This window comes from Phoca vitulina, unplaced genomic scaffold (assembly GCF_004348235.1).
Source record: "Phoca vitulina isolate PV1807 unplaced genomic scaffold, GSC_HSeal_1.0 scaffold58, whole genome shotgun sequence".
NCBI classification, from domain to species: domain Eukaryota; kingdom Metazoa; phylum Chordata; class Mammalia; order Carnivora; family Phocidae; genus Phoca; species Phoca vitulina.
In genome coordinates, this window is record NW_022589761.1 from 5060407 (window position 1) to 5065677 (window position 5271).

The 5271-nt window shown below is 54.7% G+C and overlaps 1 protein-coding gene across 1 annotated transcript in view; it reads left to right on the forward strand.

Annotated features, from left to right (window-relative positions):
* The window catches only part of GPI (glucose-6-phosphate isomerase), a 24408-nt gene that overhangs the window by 14472 nt on the left and 4665 nt on the right, over positions 1-5271 (forward strand). The gene's annotated exons all lie outside the window — the stretch shown is intronic.

A 5271-nucleotide genomic window follows, 5' to 3' on the forward strand; every position in this document is an offset into this window, starting at 1 on the left:
GGTCAAGCACAGGTAGGTAGAACTGGCCCACCAGGTATGGTCTGAGGAGCTAGGGTCAAGCACGGGTAGGTAGAAGTGGCTCACCAGGTGAGGTCTGAGGAGCTAGGGTCAAGCACAGGTAGGTAGAAGTGGCTCACCAGGTAAGGTCTGAAGAGCCAAGGTCAAGCACGGGTAGGTAGAACTGGCCTGCCAGGTAAGGTCTGAGGAGCCAGGGTCAAGCATAGGTAGGTAGAACTGGTCCACCAGGTGAGTTCTGAGGAGCTGGAGTCAAGCACAGGTAGGTAGAACGGGCCCACCAGGTACGGTCTGAGGAGCTAGGGTCAAGCACAGGTAGGTAGAACTGGCTCACCAGATAAAGTCTGAAGAGCCAAGGTCAAGTACAGGTCAGTAGACCTGGCCTGCCAGGTATGGTTGGAGGAGCCAAGGTCAAGCACAGGTAGGCAGAACTGGCCCACCAGGTGAGGTGTGAGGAGCTAGGGTCAAGCACAGGTAGGTAGATCTGGCCTGCCAGGTATGGTTGGAGGAACCAGGGTCAAGCACAGGTAGGCAAAGCTGTCCTGCCAGGAAGGTCTTAGGAGCCAGGGTCAAGCACAGGTAGGTAGAACTGGCCTGCCAGGTGAGGTCTGAGGAACCAGGGTTAAGCACAGGTAGGAAGAGCTGGCCCACCAAGTGTGGTCTGAGGAGCCAAGATCAAGCACAGGTAGGTAGAACTAGCCCACCAGGTATGGTCTGAAGAACCAAGGTCAAGCCCAGGTAGGTAGAACTGGCCTGTCAGGTGAGGTCTGAAGAACCAAGGTCAAGCACAGGTAGGTAGAACTTCACCTGAAGTGAAGTCTGAGGAAGTGGAATCAAGCACAGGTAGGCAGATTTGGCTTGCTAGGTGAGGTGTGAGGAACCAGGGTCAAGCCCAGGTAGGTAGAACTGGCCCACCAGGTACAGTCTGAGGGGCTAGGGTCAAGCACAGGTAGGTCGAACTGGCCTGCCAGGTGAGGTCTGAAGAACCAAGGTCAAGCACAGGTAGGTAGAACTGGACTGCCAGGTATGATCTGAGGGGCCAAGGTCAAGCACAGGTAGGTAGAACTGGACTACTAGGTACGGTCTGAGGAGCCAGGGTCCAGCACAGGTAGGCAGAACTGGCCCACCAGGCGTGGCCTGAAGTGCCAGGGGCAAACACGGGTGGGCGAACTGGCCTGCTGGGTACAGTATAAGGAGCCGGGGTCCTGTGCAGGTCGGGAGAGCCGGCCCAGCAGCCGCAGTGTTAGGAGCCACAGGCAGGTACGGTTGGCTGAACTGCCCTGCCAGGTGTGGTCCCGGGACCCAGGGTCAAGCACAGGTCAGTGGAGCTGGCCTGACAGATGCGGTCTGAGGAGCCGGGGTCAGAAGCAGGAGGGCAAAGCCCGTCTGCCAAGTGTAATGTCTTGAGGAGGCCTGAAGGGTTGGGGCTGAACTGAGGAACTAAGGTCCAGCATAGATAGGCAGGGCTGGCCTGCCAGGTGTGGTCTGAGGAGGTCGGTGAGGTAGGTAGATTGACTTCCAGGTGTTGGCTTCAGGCAAGGGTATGCACCCTGGGATCTTCGTGGGAAGGCCTGAAGAAGGAAGGTTAAGCCTGGGTGGGTGGAGTGGCCACAGGTGAGTCCCGCAGCACTAGGGTCTTTAGGTAGGCAGACCACCGTGGGGCTCAGAGGTCTGCGAGCCCTAAGTTAAACGTCAGTAGGTGGACTTGCTCTCTCAAGCACAGACTTTGGAGCCGGAGGTACCTCCGTGGGTCTCATTGGTGAGGTCCTTGGAACATGGTTCTGGCTCAGGTGTGCTGACCCAGGCCTTAAAGTTAGAGGGGAGGCTTGGAGAGCACGGGTTAGTCACAGGGAGGGAGAAGCACGTCTCACGGGGTTGGGGGGTTCTCTAGAGCATAGGTCTGCAGAGATACTCGTATCTGATGAGCTGAGGCTCGTCAGTGAGGTGTTGGTGCCAGGTCAAACAGCGGTGGTTAGCTTTGGATCTGTCTGCAAGATGTGAAGAGCCAAGTCAGATGAGGATAGAGAGCCGTTTTTTTTCAAGTTAGGCCTGGGGAAGTTGAGGTCAGGCCTGTTTAGACTAGAGCTGGGTCTCTCAGGAAGGTGTGAGGAGTCTGAGTTGGGCTTAGGAAGGTGGACCTGGGTCTTCCGGTTGAGAGATGAGGAGTCAGGATCAGGCACAGACGGATCTGTGGAGCCGGGTGCATCCGCGCAGCTGCGTGGAGCCTGGCTCCGACGGGGTATGACCCTGCACTATGTGTCCTGGAGGGGGACCCAGGTAGGCAGAGCTGGCCTCGTAGACAAAGCCATTGTATCCATCCATCCATGTTGGCTTTGTCTTGAGTCCATGGATGTAGAGTCCCATGGACAGAGGTATATAAATGTGATCTTAGATGGGTTCTTGTCCCCTGGGTTCAGGGACAAGTGGCATCCCGGGCTCGTTAGGTGAAATGAGTAGGCATGCTCTAGCCCAGGAATGCATAACTGGTGTGGCTGGTGAGGCCTGGGAACGTGGGTCAGGTGCAGGTGGGATCCTTGGTGGTAGGATCAGGTATGGGCTCTCCTTAAGGGAAAGCCAGAGTCATCGTAGGTATGTGTACCCAGGTCGGCCTGGGGAGGTCTCAGGAACCCTTAGGATCACGTAGGACAGATAGAATGCCTTGAGCCAGAACTCCTGTTCTCAGTACCCTGGTCAGGCATGATGGGCAGAGCTCATGGTATTGCCTTAGGATCTATAGCCTGAGGATCTATAGCCAGGCCAAGGTGTGGTCTGTAGCATTGGGGTCTGATTGGCATAGGGTCTGAGTTACTCAGGTGGGAAAAAAGTAGATTATAACTGGTTAGATCAAGTGAGGTCTGGGGCCAGAGCAGGGGAGGCACAGAACGCTGAATTGATGAGGAGCTACATCTGTGAGGTGCGATCTGAAAGGGCCACTGCGGGTAAAGTGAATTCTAGAGATCGTTGTCTGTAGGTGGAGCTGTCGGAGGCTCAAATCAGACGCTGGCATTGCTGGGCTCCCAAAAGTGAGGTCTGATGACCTGGGGCAGCCAAAATCAACATCTTGGCAGTCCAGTTTCTAGAATTGAGTCTGTTCAGTGAGATCTGAGAGCCTGTGTCAGGCATGGTGTGGCTCCTGGGACTGTGTCTGTCTGGCAAGGTTCCCCCAAACCTGGGCTCTTTCCAGGCGAAGGGCCCCACCATTCATCTCATTACCCAAGCCAGAAACCTCTGGGCCACACTTAATTCTCTCGTTCTTTCAACTTGTCCTGTTTGATTGAAGCTCTTGAATCAGTCCTCTGCCTTCCCCATCCAGGGTAGAATCGTGTTCCTGATGACCACTGGGGATCCCTGCTTCATCCTCCAGCATTGCCTCTCAGCTTCTACCCTCCAGCTCCCACCCCTTCTTTCATCTAGAATGTGCTATGGTTCCTCTTGCCCAACCTATCTCAACGGGCTTCCGGTAGAGAATTAAGCCCTCATGCCCCAAGACATCCAATGGATATCATGAATTAGCATCTCTTCCTTGCTTCTAGGAGGGTACTAGCCTTGGACCATCCTTGGGAGAATTGAGAAGTGAAGTCATTGAAAGTATTTTCTTTTTTTTGAAAATTTTATTTATTTATTTGACAGAGAGAGACACAGCGAGAGCGGGAACACAAGCAGGGGGAGTGGGAGAGGGAGAAGCAGGCTTCTTGCGGAGCAGGGAGCCCAATGTGGGGCTCGATCCCAGGACCCCGGGATCATGACCTGAGCTGAAGACAGACGCTTAATGACTAAGCCACCGAGGCGCCCTGAAAGTATTTTCTGTGGGGCTTAATTCTCTCACTGTTAAGAAAGGCTGCTCTTGCCACAGGACCTTTGCATATGCTATACCGGCTGCTGGAATGCTTCTCCCCCCTCAGTGCTTTCCTGGGTAATGCTTGCTCATTCTTTAGATCCAAGCTCAAGCACGCCTCAGATTCCTTTTATGATTGATTTCACTGCTGTATTTCCATTCTCCCAAGCACTTGTATTTCATTATTGGCATGATTATTTACATCTCTGGGGAGCCCCCATGGGCTGCTTCTGTTGCCTGTGCTGGGAATGTGGTAGGTGTTCCATAAAAAGCTGTTAGAAGGATGTGAATGGATTTCTGAGGATTTAGATGATACAGAGTGGAGTCTGCAAGCGTGACTAGATAGGTCTCGGGGCTGAGGCTGAGATTTATCAGGTATGAGCCCTGGGCCTGTCACTGTCACTGTCCCGGGAGGCATTGGGTCTGTCTGGGGCAAGGCCAAACCCAAGTTTATTGGTATCTGAGGAGGCAGGGCCAAGACCCAGGTAGAAGGTGCTGGATCTTTTCTTGTTTGAGGAAGTGTGCTTGGGCACAAATATGGGGCATTGGGTCGATAGTCTGAGGATACAGGGCCTGGCACAGGTATGAGGTGCTGGGTCTGTCACTGCCCAAGGAGGCCAGGCCAGGCACAGGTAGATTCTGACCTGTTAGCATCCAGGTAGGTGGGCTAGTTGCAGGTGCAAGATGCTGGGTCTGTCAGTGTTTAGAAAGGCTGGATTTAGGTATGAGGTACTGGGTCTGTCAGTGTCTGAGGCGGTGGGGCCTGGCGCAAGTATGAGGCATCGGTTCTGTCAGTGTCCTACGAGGCACAACCAAACACAGGTATGAGGTACTGGGTCTGTCAGTATTGAAGACGTTTGGGCACAGGTATGAAGCACTGGATCTATCAGTGTCTGAGGGGGCTGGACCTGGCGAGGTATGAGATGCTGGTCTGTTGGTGTCTGAGGAAGTGGGGCCTGGTACCAGGTATGAAGCAGTGGGTCTGTTTCTGAGGAAACCAGCCCTGGCACAGGTATGAGGCACTGCGTCTCTGTCTGGAGAAACTGGGCCTGGTACCAGGTATGAGGTGCTGGGTCTGTGTCTGAGGAGGCCAGGTCTGGCACAGGTATGAGGCAGTGGGTCTGTCTGAGGAGGAGGCCAGGCCTGGTGCAGGTATGAGGCACTGGGTCTGTGTCTGTCTGAGGAGGAGGCCAGGCCTGGTGCAGGTATGAGGCACTGGGTCTATCTTTCTGTCTGAGGAGGAGGCCAGGCCTGGCACAGGTATGAGGTGCTGGGTCTGTCTGTCAGAGGAGGATCCTGGGCCTGGCGCAGGTATGAGGCCCTGGGTCTGTGTCTGTCCGAGGAGGATCCTGGGCCTGGCACAGGTATGAGGTACTGGGTCTGTCTGAGGAGGCCTGCACAGGTATGAGGTACTGGGTCTG